The sequence below is a fragment of the Jaculus jaculus genome, chromosome 7 (assembly GCF_020740685.1).
Source record: "Jaculus jaculus isolate mJacJac1 chromosome 7, mJacJac1.mat.Y.cur, whole genome shotgun sequence".
Lineage (NCBI taxonomy): Eukaryota > Metazoa > Chordata > Mammalia > Rodentia > Dipodidae > Jaculus > Jaculus jaculus.
Window position 1 is genome coordinate 38,553,535 of NC_059108.1, and position 20,980 is coordinate 38,574,514.

At 42.0% G+C, this 20,980-nt stretch overlaps 1 protein-coding gene across 3 annotated transcripts in view; it reads right to left on the reverse strand.

Annotated features, from left to right (window-relative positions):
• Nucleotides 1–20,980, reverse strand: part of Afg1l (AFG1 like ATPase) — a 234,491-nt gene that overhangs the window by 25,007 nt on the left and 188,504 nt on the right. The window lies entirely within an intron of this gene.

The window sequence follows — 20,980 nt, forward strand, 5'->3', positions numbered from 1 at the left end:
ATAGTAAGTGCTCAACACATGTAACTTATTAACTTAAAGAATTCATGTACAAAGACATCAAAGTGTCACATGCACAGCACAGTACACTGCCCACATTACAATATTCAATAAATAGATATTACTTTATCAACTACTAAATAACGTTTTCCCATAGATCATGAGATCAAGTAGCCTAAAGGAGTAAACAGTTATGTCGACCCAGTCTGTCTCTGCCATTCCACCCAAGAGATTAAAAGAACTTGTTCCCTCTGGTCCTTGATACTGTCTCTAGTTCACCACACTCTCTTCCCATGAAGTCATATATAGGTGACAGAATCAGCTTCTGTCACAGGCTCTGTCCTCTTTTCTTTGGTAACTTTATTAGTACCATATGGAGGGTTAGGACAAGCCTCAGGCCAACACAATGTTTTCCCCTAACAAGTATGTGGAACACAAGAACTGTTTAAAATTTATGGAATGAATTAGAAGGTAGATGGATGGAATAATAAAAATGCAACACAGCCTAGGGAACAAGCTTTTATACTTGGTGGTCTTGAAAACAATTACACACACACACACACACACACACACACACACACACACACACACACACAGGCTTTCTTGACCTCAATTCTCCATTTTCAAAGCAAACATTTATTGTATATTCTAGTGTACACATAGGGAAAATCTAGAAAGATATAGGCCAAAATATTAAAAGTGGTGATAAATTTGGCTTCTTTATTACATCTTCTTGACAACCACTGTGAATTTGTTTTATTTTATATGGCAAAACACAATCATGTTTTTCTTTTATTTAAAAAAAACAAAGTGGAGGTAATTTTTATAATGAGCACTCATGTCTGTCTCATCTACGTGAGATCATAATACATTTTGACATGGACATCTTTGTTTTTTTCTATTAAGTTTTCTTAATTCATAGATGTAAAGTTCCTTCAGAAGCATTTAAAAAGCAAAGAAAATCTAAGCGCCATATATGTATATTTTTTTCCTTTAAAGCTTGACATATTGACAAAGGATTTGATATTTGGACAAAGTCTGACTTTTGTTAGGCAATTACATTCAACTGGAGCAACAAGCAACAGCACTGAGTAGAATGGCAGATTCCCAAATCCCTCCATCCCGCCCTCGAAACCCAGCCCCAGAACCCCCAATCAGAGCCTAGGGTTGCCAAGATCCACCTTCCTGTCCAGGTTGATGCGCTCCCATTTATGCCATGTCTTAGTTCTGCCACCTGCTCCCAGGCAGACCTGCAGATGGTGTGCCAGCAGCGTCTTCTCCTCGAGGAAGACAATAACCAGTCCACCTGAACATGAACACGCCTCTGCTCCATGCTCCCTTCCCCTCTGGTACTCCAAGTGAACTCAGGATAAGCTTGATACATGTTCTCCATTTCTGTCATATTTCCCTTCATTTGCTTGTCAGTTTACTATTTACCCATGACTTATTTTGGGGTAGTTTTTCCTGATCTATGTTCTAACCTGCTTTGTTTCTCCTGAGCTCTTAAACTCATCTACTGAGTTCCTAGTTTTGGTTATTACACTTTGCAGTTCTAGAATTTCCATTAGAATGGTTTTGTTTTGAGACTGGGTCTTGCTATGTCGTCCAAGGTAGCCTGGAACTTGTGATCCTCCTGTCTCAGCCTCCCAACCAATGGATTACAAGTGTGTGCCACCATGCCCAACATTCCACTAGATCTTTTCAAAGTACTGAGATATCTCTTCCTCTATCTTCCTCTTTCCTCTTCTTCATCTTCATATTGGTTTTTCAAGGTAGGGTCTCACTCTAGCCCAGGCTGACCTGGAATTCACTATGTAATCTTGGGCTGGCCTCAAACTCACAGAGATCCTCCTACCTCTGCCTCACAAATGCTGGGATTAAAAGTGTGCACCACCACACAATGGGGAGATATTTCTTTCTGTTGTCTCTAGATAATTTTAAAAATTCCCAAGCCTAGTTTTCCTTTTTCCTAAAATCTGTTTGAATATGTAATTCTACCAGTTTAAAACTCCAAACTCTGGGGTTCTCAATTTTTTTTTATTTGTTCTCATTTAGTATCTTGTCTCCTCTTATGTTTGGTTATTTCTGTAAATATTACATTTTATCTTTGGAAAAAAAGTTAAGAAAAATAGTCCAGGGCTGGAGAGATGGCTTAGTGGTTAAAGTGCATGCCTGCAAAGCCTAAGGATACAGGTTTGATTCTCCAGGTCCCACATAAGCCAGATGCACATGGTGGCACATGCATCTTGAGTTTATTTGCAATGGCTAGAGGACCTGGCATGCCCATTCTCACTCTTTCTCTCTCTCTTCCTCTATGTCTGTAATAAATAAATAAAATAGCCCTAGGTGTTGCAAAAGGCGAAGCAGAAACATTCAAACCCTCCTAAGACCTAAGCTCCGAACTGGAAACTGTCACTTATGCCTCATCCTGTTGACCCTGGCCAATCTCAAGGCCAGCCCAAGTTGAAAAATGGACATATGACCCCATGTCTTAATCAAAGAAACAGAAAATCCCAGTCCAAAGTAGGTATGGACAAGAAGACAAGAACAACTAGACATTGCTGTGATCAGACTACCCCACATGGACAACCTTCATTCCTCCAAATCCATGTTAAGTGTTTTTAAATTATCATTTTCTGGACAATTTTTTAATTTATGCATTTGAATGCCTCCAAACATCCTTAAATACTGACCTGGACACATGAACAATAACAAATGCTTATAGTTTCACGTGACTGAATTTGGTTGTGAATTATCATGCAGCAATAGCTAAGTAATACATTCTAATTGCTAGAGGAATTTACTAAGGAATCTCATATTTTCAGTCATTAAAAAGTTCAGTACTTATGAAAATATGATTTATAGCTAGAGATTATTTTTTGTATTTAAAAATATATTTTTGTATTTATTTGCAAGGAGAGAGAAAGATAGAAAGAATGGCTATACCAGGGCCTCTTGCCATTGCAAATGAACTACAAACGTGCCACTTTGTGCAAACGGCTTTATGTGGATTCTGGGGAATTGAACCCAGGCCATCAGACTTTGTAAGCAAATGTCTTTAAACACTGAGCCATCTCCCCAGCCCCAAGATTAGTTTTACAACACATACATACACACACAGTGATTTACTTGATGCTTATTTTTGATTTTGAAATTTTATGGCATAGTATAAAGTTTATTTCCAGAAACAAAATTATTTGCTACATGCAAAAGTTAGATGGGGGCGGGGCTGGAGAGATGGCTTAGTGGTTAAGCGCTTGCCTGTGAAGCCTAAGGAGCCTGGTTTGAGGCTCGATTCCCCAGGACCCACATTAGCCAGATGCACAATGGGGCGCACGTGTCTGGAGTTCATTTGCAGTGGCTGGAGGCCCTGGTGCACCCATTATCTCTATCCATCTGCCTCCTTCTCTCTGTCTGTTGCTCTCAAATAAATAAATAAAGATAAACAACAAAAAAAAAAGTTAGATGGGGAAAAGTTAGAAAATTATGTGGCTTCCTTACAGAATGAAGAAAGACTTGGAACCAAGTGAATAAAAGCAAAGAGCCATGGGAAAGAATAAACTGGCATGGAAAACGAACTGGGCAAGACAAGGAATGACTGTAATTACAGAAGTAGTCCAACTGAAAAGTGGATATAGGATTTCAATAGACAATTTACAGAACAAAAATATATGAACTATAAGGAGCTATTAAATCAATAAAAATACACTCAGGCCCAGTGGCAACCAAAGAAAGAGAGAATAAGAATGACATGCCATTTTTCTTGTAGCAGTTTTGAAAAGAAAAGTAAGTTCTGCCACTCAGCGCTGGCACTATGTAATGAGGCTTCCGTTGCTGCTGGAAGAGTAAATTTGATGACTTGGGCCAGAAAACAATTTGTTGGACCCTTAAAAATGGCATAAACTTGACCCAGTCAACTCACTTCTAGAAATTAAGGAAGAAGTGATCAGAAATCCACTCAAAGGCTGTATGCACATAAGGCTACTAATCACCAAAATGCAGCAGTAATCTCTAACAAGAGAGGAAATGAGTCAATAAATTAAAGCACAAAGACAATATTATTGCCAACAAATAATGTCATTCATGAAAGGTGTTTTATGTTATGGGAACATTCTTGATAAAAGGATAGGTGAAAAGGGCATAATGAAAATTTATCATTGTATGAAGCTAGCTGTTTTGCTCAACACATATAAGTAGGAAAAAGCACCAGGCATGGTGGCACATGCCTTTAATCCCAGCACTCAGGAGGCAGAGGTAGGAGGATCTCTGTGACTTTGAGGCCACCCTGAGACTCCATAGTGAATTCCAGATCAGCCTGGGATAGAGCAAGACCCTACCTCAACCCCCCCAGTATGTGTGTGTATATATATATATATATATATATATATATATATATATATATATATATATATATATATATATATATGTGTGTGTGTAAAAGGTATAATAAATAAAGATATATGTATACGCACACACAAATGTTCACCGCTATCTCCAAATAGACTGAGTGATAGATGTATGTTTGGTGATCCGAATTGTTTAAAATTTTCTCTATTTTCCAAAATAGAGCACTGAAGTACATTATATAAGACAAAAAAGAATATTTTTTGTTGAATGCTAAAGATCTTTACTAATTCTAAAAAAAGTATATTCTTCATGTTTTTTTTTTCCAGCTATTTATTTAGTCCCATGTATCTTCCCTAACACCAATGCAGAAGGAATGTGGAAAATATTCAGCACAAATGTGTATATATAACCATGTATGTTTTGGTCAACAACAGGCCATGTGTTTAAGAATGCTCCCATAACATTATAATGGAACTTAAAACTTCCCCATTACCTAATAGTCTCACTGCACCATTTCTGTATTCAGAAACACAAATGCTATCATGTTTCAATTGTTTTCAGTGCTCAGTACAGTAATAATGCTGTACAAGTTTGTAGCCTAGGAGCAATGGGCTCTATCTAAGTTTGTATGAGTTCATTCCTGGCATTCACAACATTTCTCAGAACCTATCCTGACATGCAGCAATATGTGACTGGTCTAAGAAACCTGGTGAGGTAGACATTTTTTGAAATTTGCCATTGCTGTCCCCACTATGTCATTGCCCAAGACAGGGAGTCCCTAACGGGTCAGTATTAGCTTCTTTGTGTCAAGGTCCCCAGCACAAACAGGAGAACTGAATCTTGATCACTCTTACTTGATAAATGTATAAACTACCAGCAAGACTTCTAGCACCTAGGCAGTGGAAGCAGGAGGGTCAGGCGTTCAATGTCATCTTTGGCTACATGGTGAATTTGAGACCAGCCTGGCTATATGAGACTTTGTCTTTAAAAATAAATAGAGAGCTGGGAGTGGTGGCACACACCTCTAATCCCAGCATTTTGGAGGCAGAGGAAGGAGTATTGCTGTGAGTTCGAGGCCAGCCTGAGACTACATAGTGAATTCCAGGTCAGCGTGGGCTACAGTGAGACCCCACCTCAAAAAAAAATCAATCAATCAATCAATCAATACAGAGCTCTTGTAAATCACTTAAAACTATTCACTGAGATATGTTACTAAATCCTATGAAAACTATGCAAAAACACATTACCTTCTGGCCATGTTAACATACAACTGAATTGTATGCTCAGGATACCATGGAAGTTGCAAATATTTATACTTTCATTTTGCATTAGTTGATTCTCCTGAATGAGAACACCACAGCACAAGACACTTTTTGAAACCATAATTAATATTATGAATTCGTGCGTTGTGCCCTGTGAATAATCACAGCGTATGATTACTTTTGAGTACTAAATGGCACTTCAGCTAGTAGCATCCTCGAGGATGTTATTTTAGCTCGAGATTCAAGTAGCATTATCTAAAGCAGATTCTCCTTCTGATAGATAATGATGACATTCTCCGTCTTTCTACCTGAGCAATTAAAAAGTTTAATAGTCTTTGATGTGGCTGGTTATCTGAATCATTTTCAAGACAGGAACAATTAAAATCCACTTATTCGATGGTTTGTGCATTCTCGACTATTGTCTCAAACTCTTTGTTTCTGTGGAAACCTGATGAAAACTTACAGAACTTTAAATCTATAATGAGTTTGCAAAGAGCATTTGTTTTCCTTAATTACAAGAGTATACAGCTGGATTGCATGTTGCAGTTTCTCCAACAAAGTTTCAGGAACAAAGAGTTGCCTGTCTCTTGTCTCCTGTATGAGAAATGGCACAGCTGTAGGTTTGGGGCTTGACCCTGGTGCCAGGAGTGGAGATTTTCTTTCTCAATGTGAGATGCATGAATGCCACCCCAGGGTTGCCTTCTGCCCTACAACAAATGGCCGGCCCACTTCAGCATATGCAAAAGAGCTGTCAGCTGGACGAGCTTCTCCTCCTTCTGCCACCACCATTTCGGCTCAAGTAGGGTGATGATTATTTCGAGCTATGTTGAGATTACACCGTGCTAAGAGTTACTCTCAGCTATATTGCCTCTTTTTTCTAAACTCCTCATGGCGGTACCCTGACAGCACCTCATTACACAAGTGTGCGTGGCATCTTGCTGTGTTTACACAGAAGTGACAATACCCCAGATCTTCAAGGGAAGTCCCCTTGATGGGAATTAGGATGAATGCATCCTTTTCAAAACAAACCGAAAATACCCTACGAGTTCACGTGCAAACAACTTATATCTGTCAAATTCCAAGTTGGTAAATTAAAAACAGCACACTGAAATGTATTAGCAGTGTAAGTCAGTTATGAGAAAGCTCATGAACATGAAGTCCATAGCACTCAGCTGGGAAATATCTCACCATTCGAGGAAATGCTACAACTTTTATGAATTCTACTTAGAAGGTGTTCGTGAGTGCACGGAGGAAAAGTTATCCTCCCTGGCTCAAGTTCTCCCAACGGCACGAGGCTGATTCTACCTAAGCCTGCCGGATCTATGTCCTCTGTGTGTGTAACACGGTGCTCCTGGAGAGGCGTATTTTATTTCATCAGAGAACTTGTAGGAACAAGCAAAAATAAATCAAGGCGGCAACCTAGAGAAGCAGGGAGCCTCCCCTTCCTCACTGGATTAGCTTTACGTGGCAAATTCTGGAATGTCTACCTCTTTCCTTGAGGCACAGGCTGCACCAAGTCCTACTGTGTGGCAGGCACCGTGGGGAACTTAACTCCTATGAGAACCTGCAATTTATTTCAGGGGAGGAAGCAGGGAATTTGAACTGGCTAAGCGATATTTGATGTCCATAGCATACAGAATGAAAAAGCCAAGCCAAAAAAATGTTTAAAAACACAGTATTAGAATATGAAGTCTCATTTTCACAGCTTCATTGTTACCAGTGGCATCCAGATGCACTGAACAGAGAGAATGGGCGCACCAGGGCCTCTAGCTGCTACAAATGACTCCAGATGCATGTGTCACTTTGTGCATCTGGCTTTATGTGGGTCCTGGGAAATCAAACCCTGGCCATCAGGTTTTGCAAGGAAACATCTTTAACCACTAGCCATCCACCCATTCCTGTATAAAATAAATAAGAATTATATTTAAAAAATTTTTTTTCAGCTGGAGTGATGGCTTAGCAGTTAAGGCACTTGCTAGCAAAGCCAAAGGACCCAGGTTCAATTCCCCAGGAGCCATGTAAGCCAGATGCACAAGGTGGTGCATGCATCTGGAGTTCGTTTGTAGTGGCTGGAGGCCCTGGCATGCCCATTCTCTCTCTTTATCCCTCCCTCTAAAGCAAACAAATACATAAAAATTAGGCAGAATTATGACCTTGATACTGTCTTCATTTGGAAATTAAGTATGATGTAAAGAGATATGGTTTGGTGTCAAGTTGACAAGGGATGGATTTGTGATGGTTAAGTTTTGTGTCAACTTGATCTGTTTAGGAATCCACAGATATTCCTCATAAGTGGGGTTCTGAGGTTGCTTCCAGGAAGGATTCACTAAAGGAAGAATCCTTCGCCCAGCGTGAACCCTTCCCCCAGAGTGGGTGACCCCTCTCAGAGGGTGGGGGGCTTTATCCAAGGAAGCTCTGGGAAGAAAAGTATCCCCTTTTCCCACCTGGCTGCTTTCCAGTGTGGACTGAAGACCAGTGGCTCTCCAGACCTTCAGTGCCGATTGGGGCTGCTGAGGCATCCAGCCTCCAGGACTGAGCAGGTACCGGCTTCCTTCACTCACAGGCCTACAAACCGCTGTTGCGGGACTGCTGTAAAGTAATCCAGTAAACTCCCTTTGAATAGAATTCATTCTATCGGTTCTGTTCCTCTAGAGAACCCAATGCCCTGGTTCCTGTACTAAAATTTGCTTAGCTTCATATCAATGCTAAAGTAACATCGCTGGCACCTTGTATAGTTAGTTCATTGGCTGGTGGGGTTTGGGTGGGCTTTAGAGGGAGCGTGATGTGATCATGGGGATCCAGTTGGCACACGCCAAACATGTGCTCCGCCCTCTGCCCCACTGGCCAGTGGAATATTCCTCTCTTTCCCCTCTCCCTTTTTTCCTTGCCTTTTGTTTCCTTCCTTTCTTTCTTTTAAAAATATTTTTAGGGCTGGAGAGATGGTTTAGCAGTTAAGCTCTTGCTTGTGAAGCCTAAGGACCCTGGTTTGAGGCTCATTCCCCAGGACCCACATTAAGCCAGATGTACAAAGGGGCGCATGCGTCTGGAGTTCGTTTACAGTGGCTGGAGGCCCTGGCGTGCCCATTCTCTCTCTCTATCTGCCTCTTTTTCTCTCTGTTACTCTCAAATAAATAAATAAACAAAAAATGTTCATTTATTTGCAAGCAGAGAGAGAGACACACACAGAAAGAAGATTTGGCACACCAGAGCCTCTTGCCTCTACAAAGGAACTCCAGATGCATACAGTGCTTTGTGTGGGCACTGGGGAATAAAACCTGAACTGGAAGGCTTTGCAAGCAAGCACTTTGAACTGCTGAGCCATCTCCTCAGACCTCTTTTTCTTTTCTTTCTCTTCTTTCTCTCTCTCTTTCTCTGACTGACTGACCAGTGCTCAGGATTGAACAAGAACCTTGCATATGCTAGGTAAGTACTCTACCACTGAGCAATATTCCTAGCCAGTTTAATATTTCTTTAAGGGGATTCGGTTGGAAGGAATTTTATTTAACATAATCTTCTACTGTTAAACATGTACAGTTAATCCTTGAAAAATAACAAACAATTGGGCTGGTGAGATGGCTCAGTGGTTGAAGATGTTTGCTTGTTAAGCCTGTCAGCCTGAGTTCAACGCCCCAGCATCCATGTGGGGCTAGATGCAAAACATGGCTCATGTGTCTGGTGGTAAAAGATCCTGGGGCGCCCCATCCCCATAGGTGCTAATGAATCAAGTAAATAATAATAAAGAACAGGAACTCTCTTTAACTTTTTATTTATTTATTAGAGACAGAGAGAGGGGGAGAGAGACAGACAGACAGACAACGGGCATACCAGGGCCTCCAGCTACTACAGAGGAACTCCAAATGCAAATGCCACTTTGTGCATCTGGCTTACCTGGATGCTGGAGAATCAAACCTGGGTCCTTAGGCTTCTCAGTCAAGTGCCTTAACCACTAAACCATCTCTCCAGCCCACAAGGAACTCTTGTTATAGGCTCAGCTATAGCAATTTTTCCCAGATATTAGCAATTGAGCAGATCCTCAAACAACGTTGGCAAAGGGAAGGGAAACAGCTCAAGTGGTGCTGGAGTAATTTCACAAAGTCGTTTATCAAAGGAATGTAGCTGGGCATGGTGAAGCACACCTTTAAACCCAGCACTTGGGAGACGGAGGTAGGATGAGCACTGTGAGTTCGAGGCCAGCCTGAGATTTCAGAGTGAATTCTAGGTCAGCCTGGGCTAGAGGGAGACCCTACCTCAAAAAACAAACAGGGCTGGAGGGATGGCTTGGCAGTTAAGGCTCTTGCCTGAAAAGCTTTAGGATCTAGGTTCCTCAGTATCCATGCAAGCCAGATGCACAAGGTGGCACAAGCATCTGGAATTTGTTTGCAGTGGCTGGAGGCCCTGGCATGCCCATTCTCTTCCTCTCTCTCAAATAAATAAACATTTTTAACAAACAAAATTTGTATAAAAAAACACACAAACAAATAAATAAAACAATGCTATGGAGCTGGGCATGGTGGCACACATCTTTAATCCCAGCACTTGTTAAACAGAGGTAGGAGGAATGCTGTGAGTTCGAGGGCAGTCTGCAAATACAAAATGAGTTCCAAGTCAGCCTGGGCTAGTGTAAGACCCTATCTTGAAAAACAAAACAAACAAAATCAATGCTATGACACTCCTCCTATGTTCCCATTAGAAAAAAACAATTTCTATTAGTTGAAGACAAGTGGAAATTTATGTATTTTTGTGAATGTGTCAGACAGAGTGCTATGGCATCTGACTGTGGAGAAGCAAGGGGAATAAATACACGCAGCCAACAACACTGAGATGTTGCCAGTGTGTTCTGGCATAGTCTTGAATGCAATGCCTGGGTGAGAATGTATATAATAACGAACAGGTAACTCATAAGGTTATGCACTGTTCTACCTAGATGAGTGAGATCAGTGCCTGCAGACAAGCACTTGGTCATTTTCACTGCGAAGCCACAGAGTGTCCCCCTCGGCAGAGGGCAGCATTTGCTGCATCTCTGTGGGGTGAAGCCCAGCACTGTCAATTTGTCCGACTTTGACAGCTTTCTAAACGGAATAAGGAAGACTGTCTACAGTCTTCAACAACATCAGGTTCGGGGTCCCTTGCACTGGACCCGTGAACTGTAAGGCGGATCGTTAACTATCCTCTTTGGAAACCAGGGCTGAGTGGTACATCTGGTGACACTTAGCATATGAGGTACGGCATCAGAATAACCAAGAAGAATCCGGGGCAGAAGAGAGTTGCCTAGGGGCTAAGTTCAATCCTCAGTACCTCAAAAAAAGAGATAACCAAGAACATTTTTTTAAGATTACAGAGTTTTTAAAAAATTTATTTGAGGGCTGGAGAGATGGCTTAGCAGTTAAGCGCTTGCCTGTGAAGCCTAAGGACCCCGGTTCGAGGCTCGGTTCCCCAGGTCCCACGTTAGCCAGATGCACAAGGGGGCGCACGCGTCTGGAGTTCGTTTGCAGAGGCTGGAAGCCCTGGCGCGCCCATTCTCTCTCTCTCCTTCTATCTGTCTTTCTCTCTGTGTCTGTCGCTCTCAAATAAATAAATAAGTAATTTTTAAAAAAAATTTATTTGAGAGAGAGAGAAAAAGGCAGAGAGAGAGACAGAATGAGAATAGGCATGGCAGGGCCTTTAGCTGCTACAATCAAACTTCAGACATGTGTGCCCCCTTGTGCACATGTGTGACATTGTGCACTTGCATCACTGTGCATCTGGCTTATGTGGGACCTGGAGATTCGAATATGAGTCCTTAGGCTTCGCAGACAAGTGCCTTAACCGCTAGGCCATCTCTCCAGCCTGAACTTATTTTGAATTTGAGAATTATAACTTCTGAACATGATAAAATCTCATCAATGCTGAGGGTTATTAGTTGTGTTTTAGTTATTTATTTGTGAAGTTGTCTGTTTATTTTACTTTCCTTGTGAAGAGCTAGAAACAAAGCAGAAGGATTCACTATTCTGCCTTCCATTCTTCTGCTTTCCAAATTATGAAAATAATGGGTAAAAATGTCAATTCAGGGTTGGAGAGATGGCTTAGTGGTTAAGGCGCATGCCTGCAAAGCCTAAGGACCCAGGTTCAATTCTCCAGGTCCCACGTAAGCCAGATACACATAGTGGTGCATGCATCTGGAGTTGGTTTACAGTGTTGAGAGGCCCTGGCACACCCATTCTCTCTATCTCCCCCACCATGTCTCAAATAAATAAATAAATAAATAAAAATCTTTTAAAAATGTCAATTCAGCTGGGCATGGTGGCGCACACCTTTAATCCCAGCACTTGGGAGGCAGAGGTAGGAGGATTGCCATGAGTTCAAGGCCACCCTGAGACTACAGAGTTAATTCCAGGTCAGCCTAGCCCAGAGTGAGACCCTACCTCGAAAAACCAAAAAAAAACAAAAAAAAAAGTCAATTCATACTCTGAAGATACTAAAATGTGAACCAGAGCAAGGCTGGATGCCTCTCTGTGCACAAAGGACAAACCCTTCATGTTAAGACTAACACCATGGATAGAATTATCCACTCCATCTTCTTGCCAACACAACCTTGAATTATCTGCTGCTCAAATTTCATTACAAGATAAACATCCACAAAAACCCTGAACAAAATGAAGTTATGAAATTTGCAGAAAAATGGATGGATCTGGAAAGGATTATACTAAGTGAGGTAACCCAGGCCCAGAAAGCCAAGGGCCACATGTTCTCCCTCATATGTGGATCCTAGCTGCAGATGATTGGGCTTCTGCGTGAGAAGGAAAAAACTCAGTAACAGAGGCCAGTAAGTTAAAAAGGAGATATAAAGGGAAGAGAAAGGAAGAGAGGAGGGTATTTAATAGGTTGGTATTGTATATATGTAAGTAGAATGATTGAGATGGGAAGGGGATATGATGGAGAATGGAATTTCAAAGGGGAAAGTGTGGGGGGGAGGGTATTACCATGGATATTTTTTATAATCATGGAAAGTGTTAATAAAAATTTGAGGAAAAAAAAACCTGAACAGCCTTAGTCTATCCAGTCTCTAAAACTTCAAACTTTTCTGGGTCAGGTGCAATGGTTCAGAGGAACGTGAACTCGGAAGCATGCCTTTGACTTTACAGTGCTTCTCCCCACCCAGCTTCAATGCCCTCACTCGGCTGTGACACCTGAACTTGGGTGTGAGAATCTGTGGGGTACATGTCTGCACTGGCAGCAGGAATGGTGCTGAGGAAATTGTCCACTTGCAGCTTCCGAAGTCGCTGTCTGAAATGTGCCAGCAAACCCTTCACTTCTGGTCTGCTCTAACTGACTGGCTTCTTTGACTTTCTTTCCCCTCTTTTGGCAGGAGCTTGAGACTAGAGTTAATTGTTCAATTTTAAGGACTTCTCTATGCATACTAACTTTTCTCTCTCTCTCTCCTTGTAAACAAATACAACTTAGGGAAAAAATCAGTACAAAAAGAAGATAATAATTAAGAGAGAGAATGAATCATGTGCGTGCCAGAATGGACTCCAGACTCATGCACCCTTTTGTGGGTAGCAGAGAATTGAACCTGGGCCATTATGCTTTGCAAACAAACCCCTTTACTTACTGTGTAATCCCTCCAGATCCTTGCACTGATTTTTGGGAAAAAAAAACTCACACTATTTACTTAATTCTATTTTTTATGTATATGTATGTCTATTACACATTTGTATGCATACATAGGGAGAACACCTCTTAGAATCAGATAAGGCATGAATGGATACATAGTAAAATTATTCTTTTGGGGCTCTGCATATACGAGGAAGCTCTGTACCAACTGTTAGTTGAATGGAAAGATGAGTGGTCTAAACAAACAAAGCTCTTTAGCACTGTAAGGCAGCAAGAAGGCAGTGCAGTAGTCCGGATCCGGATGATGTGATTACTAAAGGATCTGTACTTACATGAGTAATAACAGGGAGATGGCCAGAACATTCAGGAAAAGAAACTGATGAAACAAAAGGCTCTGCAAGTGATTCTCCTATCTCCATGTAACTGTGTATAGTTGCTTACAGTTTACTGCTCCTCACATACATTCAGGGTGGAGAGCAGTGATGTGAGATCATTAATAATTTTAAAAGCAGGGCTGGAGGGATGGCTTAGCAGTTAAGGCATTTGCCTATGAAACCAAAGGACCCAGGTTCAATTCCCCAGGACCCATGTATGCCAAATGCACAAGGTGGTGCATGTATCTGGAGTTCATTTACAATGGCTAGAGGCCCTGACATGCCCATATTCTCTCTCTCAAATAAATAAAATAAAATAAATAAGTACAAAAGCAGTACATTAAGACCTTTTACAAAGTAACATCCAAATCCCAGGATGTTACCAATCTGATAAATTATTTCTGCTTTTAAAATTTTTCAGCCGGGCGTGGTGGCGCACGCCTTTAATCCCAGCACTCGGGAGGCAGAGGTAGGAGGATCGCCGTGAGTTCAAGGCCACCCTGAGACTACAGTTAATTCCAGGTCAGCCTGGACCAGAGTGAGACCCTACCTCGAAAAACCAAAAAAAAATAAATAAATAAAATAAAATTTTTCAATAAGGGCTGGAGAGGGCCTTAGTGGTTAAGGCGCATGCCTGTGAAGCCTAAGGACCAAGGTTTGTTTGATTCTCCAGGTCCCATGTAAGTCGGATGCACATGGTGGCGCATGTGTCTGGAGTTTGTTTGCAGTAGCTGGAGGCCCTGGCACACCCATTCTCCCTCTCTCTCTCTCTCTCTCTCTCTCTCTCTCTCTCTCTCTGTCATAAATAAATAAATAAATAAATACATAACCTTTGATTCAGCCTATGGGAGCCCTGGCTGGGTTTTCTTCTACTCATCCTCCAGACAGCTCACTTTCCAAGCCACCCCATGTCCATAAATGACTTCTACACCTTCACCTTAGGTTTCAGACTCCAGCTGTTCCTAAGCCCTCTCTCTTGCCTCTGGGATTTCTGGAAAGGATTAGCCAAACTGAAAACATACCAACTCTGTAAGGTGTGCCATCAGCACCGGGACGCCTCCAGATGCAATCTTACAGAATCCTCTTCCACTAATCACATTCTGTCCAGTCTACTGCATATGCTTGGTTTATGGCCCTGATCAAGGGAGTAAGTAGAGAAATTCAGTCAATTCTGCATGCCAGTCCATACTCCTTGGTGAAGGGGCAGCATCTTGCTTAAAAGAATGGGCACTTAAAAGAATTGGGGCTGGAGAGATGGCTTAGTGGTTAAGGTGCTTGCCTGCAAAGCCAAAGGACCTAGGTTCAATTCCCCAGGACCCACATAAGACAGATGCACAAGGTGGCACATGCATCTGGAGTTCATTTGCAGTGGCTGGAGGCCCTGGTGTGCCCATTCTCTCTCTCTCTGTCTCTCTCTCTCTCTCTTGCTCAACTTCTTTCCCTCTCTCAAATAAATAATAAATAGAAATATAATATTTTAAAAGAATGGCCACTTTTTTGTGCCATAAAGGCCTGATTTGTTCTCTTGGTGTCATACTTACCTGTAGGACAGCAAATCTAAAGCACACGAAAGCGCGGCATTCAGATGCAGCATTTTCTGTCAGGACTGCCAGATCACTCCACACAGCTCTGCTTAGAATGACTGCTGGCATTACTTACTATTCTTAGACAGGAAGGCTCTCATCTAACCTCTACTGCCTCCCATGCGAGCCTTCTTTATAGCAGCATGTGTGGTGTAGGTGTGTGTGTGTGTGTGCAGAAGTGTCCACCCTGGGCACACATGGGCACCTTAGTTCTTCAAGACAGAGTTTCTCACTGAATTGGAGCTAGACAATTCTTGGCTAGATTGCCTGGCCAGCAAGCCCCAGCAATTCGGCTGTTTCCAGCCCTCTCAGTGCTGGGGTTTATAAGTATGCACGGCCATGTCTGGCACTTTACATGGACTGGGAGTCAAGTTAAGGCCCTCATGCTTGCACAGCAAGCGCTCTTACCCACTGAGCCATCTCACCAGCCCCCTGTGCGAGCCCGCCCCCCTGCTGCTGACTCCAAGCTGACCAGCCTACCAAGCGCATGTTTCTCTCTGGCATGTAAGCTAAATTCTAGCATGACTCTTTGATCCCAGACAGCCAGAGTCCTTTCCTTTCAACATTTTAAAGATACTGCTACGGTCAATTTCCTAGCAGCATTGCTTCTGATGAGAAGTCAGCCCCAGTCACGTTATTGTTCCCTGGTTACTTTGATATTCTCTTCTTTTTTTCCCCCTATATTTTATTTATTTACATATTTACTTATTAATTTAAGAGAGAGAAAGCAGCAGAGAGAGAGGAAGAGAGAGAGAATGGGTGCACCAGGGCCTCCAGCTGCTGCAAATGAAATCCAGAAGCATACGCCCCTTGCCCATCTGGCTTATGTGGGACCTGGAGAATCGAACCAGGATCCTTTGGCTATACAGGCAAACACCTTAACCGCTAAGTGGTCTCTCCAGGCCTGATGTTCTTTTCTTTGTTATTGTTTTTCAGCAGTTTTTTTGTTTTTTTGCTTGCTGTTTTGGTTTTTCAAGGTAGGATGTCACTCTAGCTCAGGCTGACCTGGAATTCACTATGTAATATCAAGGTAGCCTTGAATTCATGGCGATCCTCCTACCTCTGCCTCCCAAGTGCAGGAATTAAAGGCGTGCACCACCATACCAAGCCCTTTTTAGCAGTTTTGACTGTAATGTGACCAGGACTAATTTTCTCTCTGCTGGAGGACTATTGAGCTTCTAGAACCTATAAATGTATAATATGTACTAAATTTAGAAATTTTTGACTAAAAACTTCCCTGCCCTATTCTTTTCTTTTTTTCCCTCCCTGACAGAGCCTTTCCTTTTAGGATTCCAATGACATGTGTTAAAATTTTATTTATAGTTTCTTCTATCATGAAGTCTTGTTCATTGTTTTTAATCTTTTTCTCCCAGTTTTCAAGACTAGCTAGTTTCTCTTCTTCCTCCTCCTCCTCCTTCTTCTCTCATTCTCTCTTTCTGCTCGTTTTTTTCACAGCAAGGTTTTTCTCTAGCCCAGGCAGATGTGGAACTTATTCTGTACCACAGGCTGGCTTCAAACTCACTGCTATCCTCCTACCTCTGCCTCTCTAGTGATAGGACTAAAGGAGTATGCCACCATGTCCAGCTCTCTTCTCTTTTCTTTTATGTTTATTTCTTTCCTTCTTTTGTTTTCATTATCCTCTATTACTTGATTTAATATTCATATTCATTTATTTATTTGAGAGAGAGTGCATGCGAGAGAGAATAGGTATGCCAGGGCCTCCAGCTACTGCAAATGAACTCCAGACACATGTGCCACCTTGTGCATCTGGCTTACATAGGTCCTGGAGAATCGAACCTAAGTTCTTTGGCTTTGCATGCAAGCACCTTAACCAGTAAGCCATCTCTTCAGCCCTATCTATTTATATTTTATTATTGTATAATTATTTTTGTTTTGTTTTGTTTTCCAGGGTAGGGTCTCACTCTAGCCCAGACTGACCGGGAATTCACTATCGTAGTCTCAGGTTGGCCTTGAACTCACAGTGATCCTCTAACCTCAGCCTTCCAAGTGCTAGGATTAAAGGCATGGGCTACCATGCTTGGCTATTTATTTATCAGAGACAGAGAGAAAGAGAGAAGGAGAGAGAAAGAAAGAGAATAGTCACGCCAGGTCCTCTCGGTCACTGCGAACCAACTCCAGACGCATGTGCCACCCTGTGCATCTGCCTTATGCAGGTCTTCAGGCTATTTAGGCAAGTACCCCAAATGCTATGCCATCTCTTGAGCCCATGTTTATTTATTTTTAACATTTTCTTTTTTAAAAATTTTATGTATTTTTGAGAGAGAGTGTGCACACACCAGGACCTCCTGCCACTGCAAACAAATTCTAGGTGCATGCAGCACCATGTGCATCTGGCTTATGTGGGTATTGGGGAATTAAACCTGGGTCCTTTGGCTTCACAGGCAAGTGCCTTAACTGCTAAGCCATCTCTCCAGCCCCTTGTTTCTTTTTGAGACAGGGCCTCACTATGTAAGTCTGGCTGGTCTATAATTCACTCCTGTAGTCTAGGACAGCCTCAAACTCACAGGTGATCCTTGGGTCCTTGTCTCACAAGTGCTGGGATGACCGGCATACACCATAGCACTTCACAGCATTCCTCCTCATCCTCTGGCTCTTATATTTTCTTACTCTGTGGAACTAATTATAATCGGCCTGGCGTTCTGGTGATTTGTACAATAGTCACATTTCTTTCTTCTAATCCAAGAATATGTAAGAAACTGACTCTGATTCATCTGGTACCTGGCCTACTGAACCACACTCGGGACCATGCCAGCCTGCTATCACACACTCGGCAAATATTTGTTGGATCAGAGTATGGAGAGGTTCCATATAATAGAAAAGGTAGAGGATTCTATCTGTTACCTTACACAATATAACTTAAATAAACATCCAGTATTTTGGGTCAGCTGGCCAAGTGCCCTTCCCAGGAAGAAATCCTGTTTGCAGGCTTGTAAGAACAAAGCCCAGCTTCTCCTGGGCAACACAGTTCCACTTGACCTTCCTAAAACTTTACATTCCATGATCCTGCTCAAAACTCAAGATGATTCTTTTTTATTTTATTTATTTGTAAAGAGAGAGAGTGAGAAGGACAGAGAGAGAGATAAAGGGAAAGAGATACAGGAAACGGGCATGCCAGGACTTCTTACCTCTGCAAATAAACTCCAGACACATGTGCCATTTTATACATCTGGCTTTACCTCAGCATGGGGAATAGAACCTGGGCCATCAAGCTTTGTAAGTGAGCATCTTTACTGCCAGATGCACAAAGTGGTACATGCACCTAAAGTTCACTTGCAGCAGCAGATACGATGCTGGCACAACCATCATTTTCTCTCTCTCTCTCTCTCTCTCCGATGGTAAATAAATAAATAAAAATAATTTCTGAGACAACATATCCCATTTTTAAAAAGACATGAATGCTGGGTGTGGTGGTGCATGCCTTTAATTCCAGCACTCAGGAGGCAGATATATGAGGCTTGCTGTGAGTTCAAGGTCACCCTGAGACTGCGTAGTGAATTCCAAGTCAACCTGATTGGAGTGATACCCTACCTCAAAAAAAAAAAAAAAAAAAAAGACATGAACTAAGTAATATTTGGCCCTAAGGTTATAATTCCTACATTATAGCTCATTTCTAGTTTTTTTCTCATTTTTTTGCCTTATCTATTATCTTCAAATTATTTTTTGCCACATTATTTTTTGCCAAATTATTTCAGAAAGCAAGATAACATGTTTACCAACGTCTAAACCTTTTCTCCATAAGAGATACCTCAAAGTAATAAAACATCTAATGATATATATCCTACTGACTATTCAAAGCAGCAATATACTAAGTACTGATCTTAAGGCTGATGATCTGAAGTAGAAAGCCGGTGGTATGGAGGATACGGCACTTATCTTTGCCTTGCTGGGACAAAGCACCCAGCCACAAGTAGCTGGTGCAAGGAGAGGGTTAATTTCGTCTTACAATCTCAAGGGGAAGCTCCATGATGGCAGGGGAAAGCATGGCATGAGCAGAGGCTGGACATCACCTCTGCCACAGCAGGTGGAAAACAGCAGCAAGAAACTGAGCTGGACTTTGGCAAAAGGGAGATGTCTATAGCACCCCTAAGCCCACCCCCAACAACACACCTCCTCCAGCAAGGCTCCACCTCCCAAACTACCACCAGCTTGGGACTAAGCATCCAGAACCCATGAGTTTATGAGGGACACCGGATTCAAACCACCACAGAGTACATCACATCATGATTTCTGTGGTTAAAAAAATTAAAGTTATGAAATCAGGGCTAGAGAGATGACTGAGCAGTTAAGGTGCTTGCCTGCAGAGCCTAATGACCTAGGTGACTCACATTCAGTTCCCCAGTACCCACATAAAGCCAGACGTACAAAACAATTTTATCTCTGCGACAAAGACCACTTTGACAGTGCAAAGTTCTTGGTAGACTTACTCTTCCCTTGAGGCCCTCTGGGAACCCTTCATCACTTTCTTCCCACTACAGGCACTGGGCAGTTTTATTTCAACACACAACACAACATAAATATACTAGCAGAGAATGAAACTAAGTGTTCTCCCACAGTGAAGCTGCAGGCAGCTGAGTCTGAGAAGACTTTAGCTTGCAGAGTTGTTATTCTGCAGCTAAGAGGCTGGGCAGAGAGCTCGGTGGGTAAAGTGCTTGTTGCTCAAGTATGAGGCACTGAAAGCAGAGCCCAGAATCCAAGGATAAAGGTGGATGTGCTGGCGTGCAGGAGGAGCCCCAGGGCTCACTAGCTAGCTAGTCTAGCCAAACTGGTTAGTCCTGGCTTCATGGACCCTTGCTCAAAAAGAAATAAATAAATAAACATAAGGCGGAAAGGGAGCCTTTAATCCCAGCACTTGGGAGGCAGAGGTAGGTGGATTGCCTTGAGTTTGAGGACACCCTGAGACTCCATAGTGAATTCCAGGTCAGCCTGGGCTACAGTGAGACCCTACTTCAGAAAATCAAGAAAGAAAAGAAAAGAAAGGTAGGAGACTGATCAAGGAGGACCCGATGTTGACCTCTGGCTTCTATTCCCACCTGCACACATACACACACACACAAAATGAATGAGCTAAAATAACCACAGCAGCAAAAGGTTTATTGCCCCCGTTAAGAAACAAATGGGAGAAACTGAGCATTCTAAACATTTATTTATCTTATAAAACAGAAAACTTGCCATGGGAAGAATGTAGGAAAGTGGTCTCAGCCCGGTTTTTCATTACTCCTTTCATTCTTCCCCATGGTCCTTTTCGTCATGGAAATGACCATGATTACCCCTGTCTGGGCATAGTTTTCAAATTTCTAGTTAAGCCCTCTTTTTAAAAGAATTTTTGAAAATATATTTCTTTGTGTGAGAGACAGAGAGAAAGAGAGAGAGAAAGAGAATGGGCACACCAGGGCCTCCTGCCACTGCAAACGAACTCTAGATGGAAGCATCACTCTTTTGTGCATCTGGCTTTACTTGGGTACTTGGGAATCAAGCCTGGGTTGTTAGGTTGTGCAGGCAAGCACCCTAACCACTGACCCATCCCTCCAGCCCACAAGCCCTCTTTTATAGTCACCTCTTTAAAAGTCTTTTCTCTCTTTTTTTTAAAACTAGCAAATCATGCATACAAATTTTCTTTTAAACTTTTAACCCAATATACAGTGATTCTCTTGGAAGACACAAATCAGTTAATAATTAGAAAAATCCCAACCTCCTGAAGAATTCTTTTTTATGTACAAAGTTTCAGAATGAAATAAACCCAGGTAAGAAGTTACCTGTGTGCATATTACCTTTTTAATTGAAAGTATGGTATACAGAGCTGAGG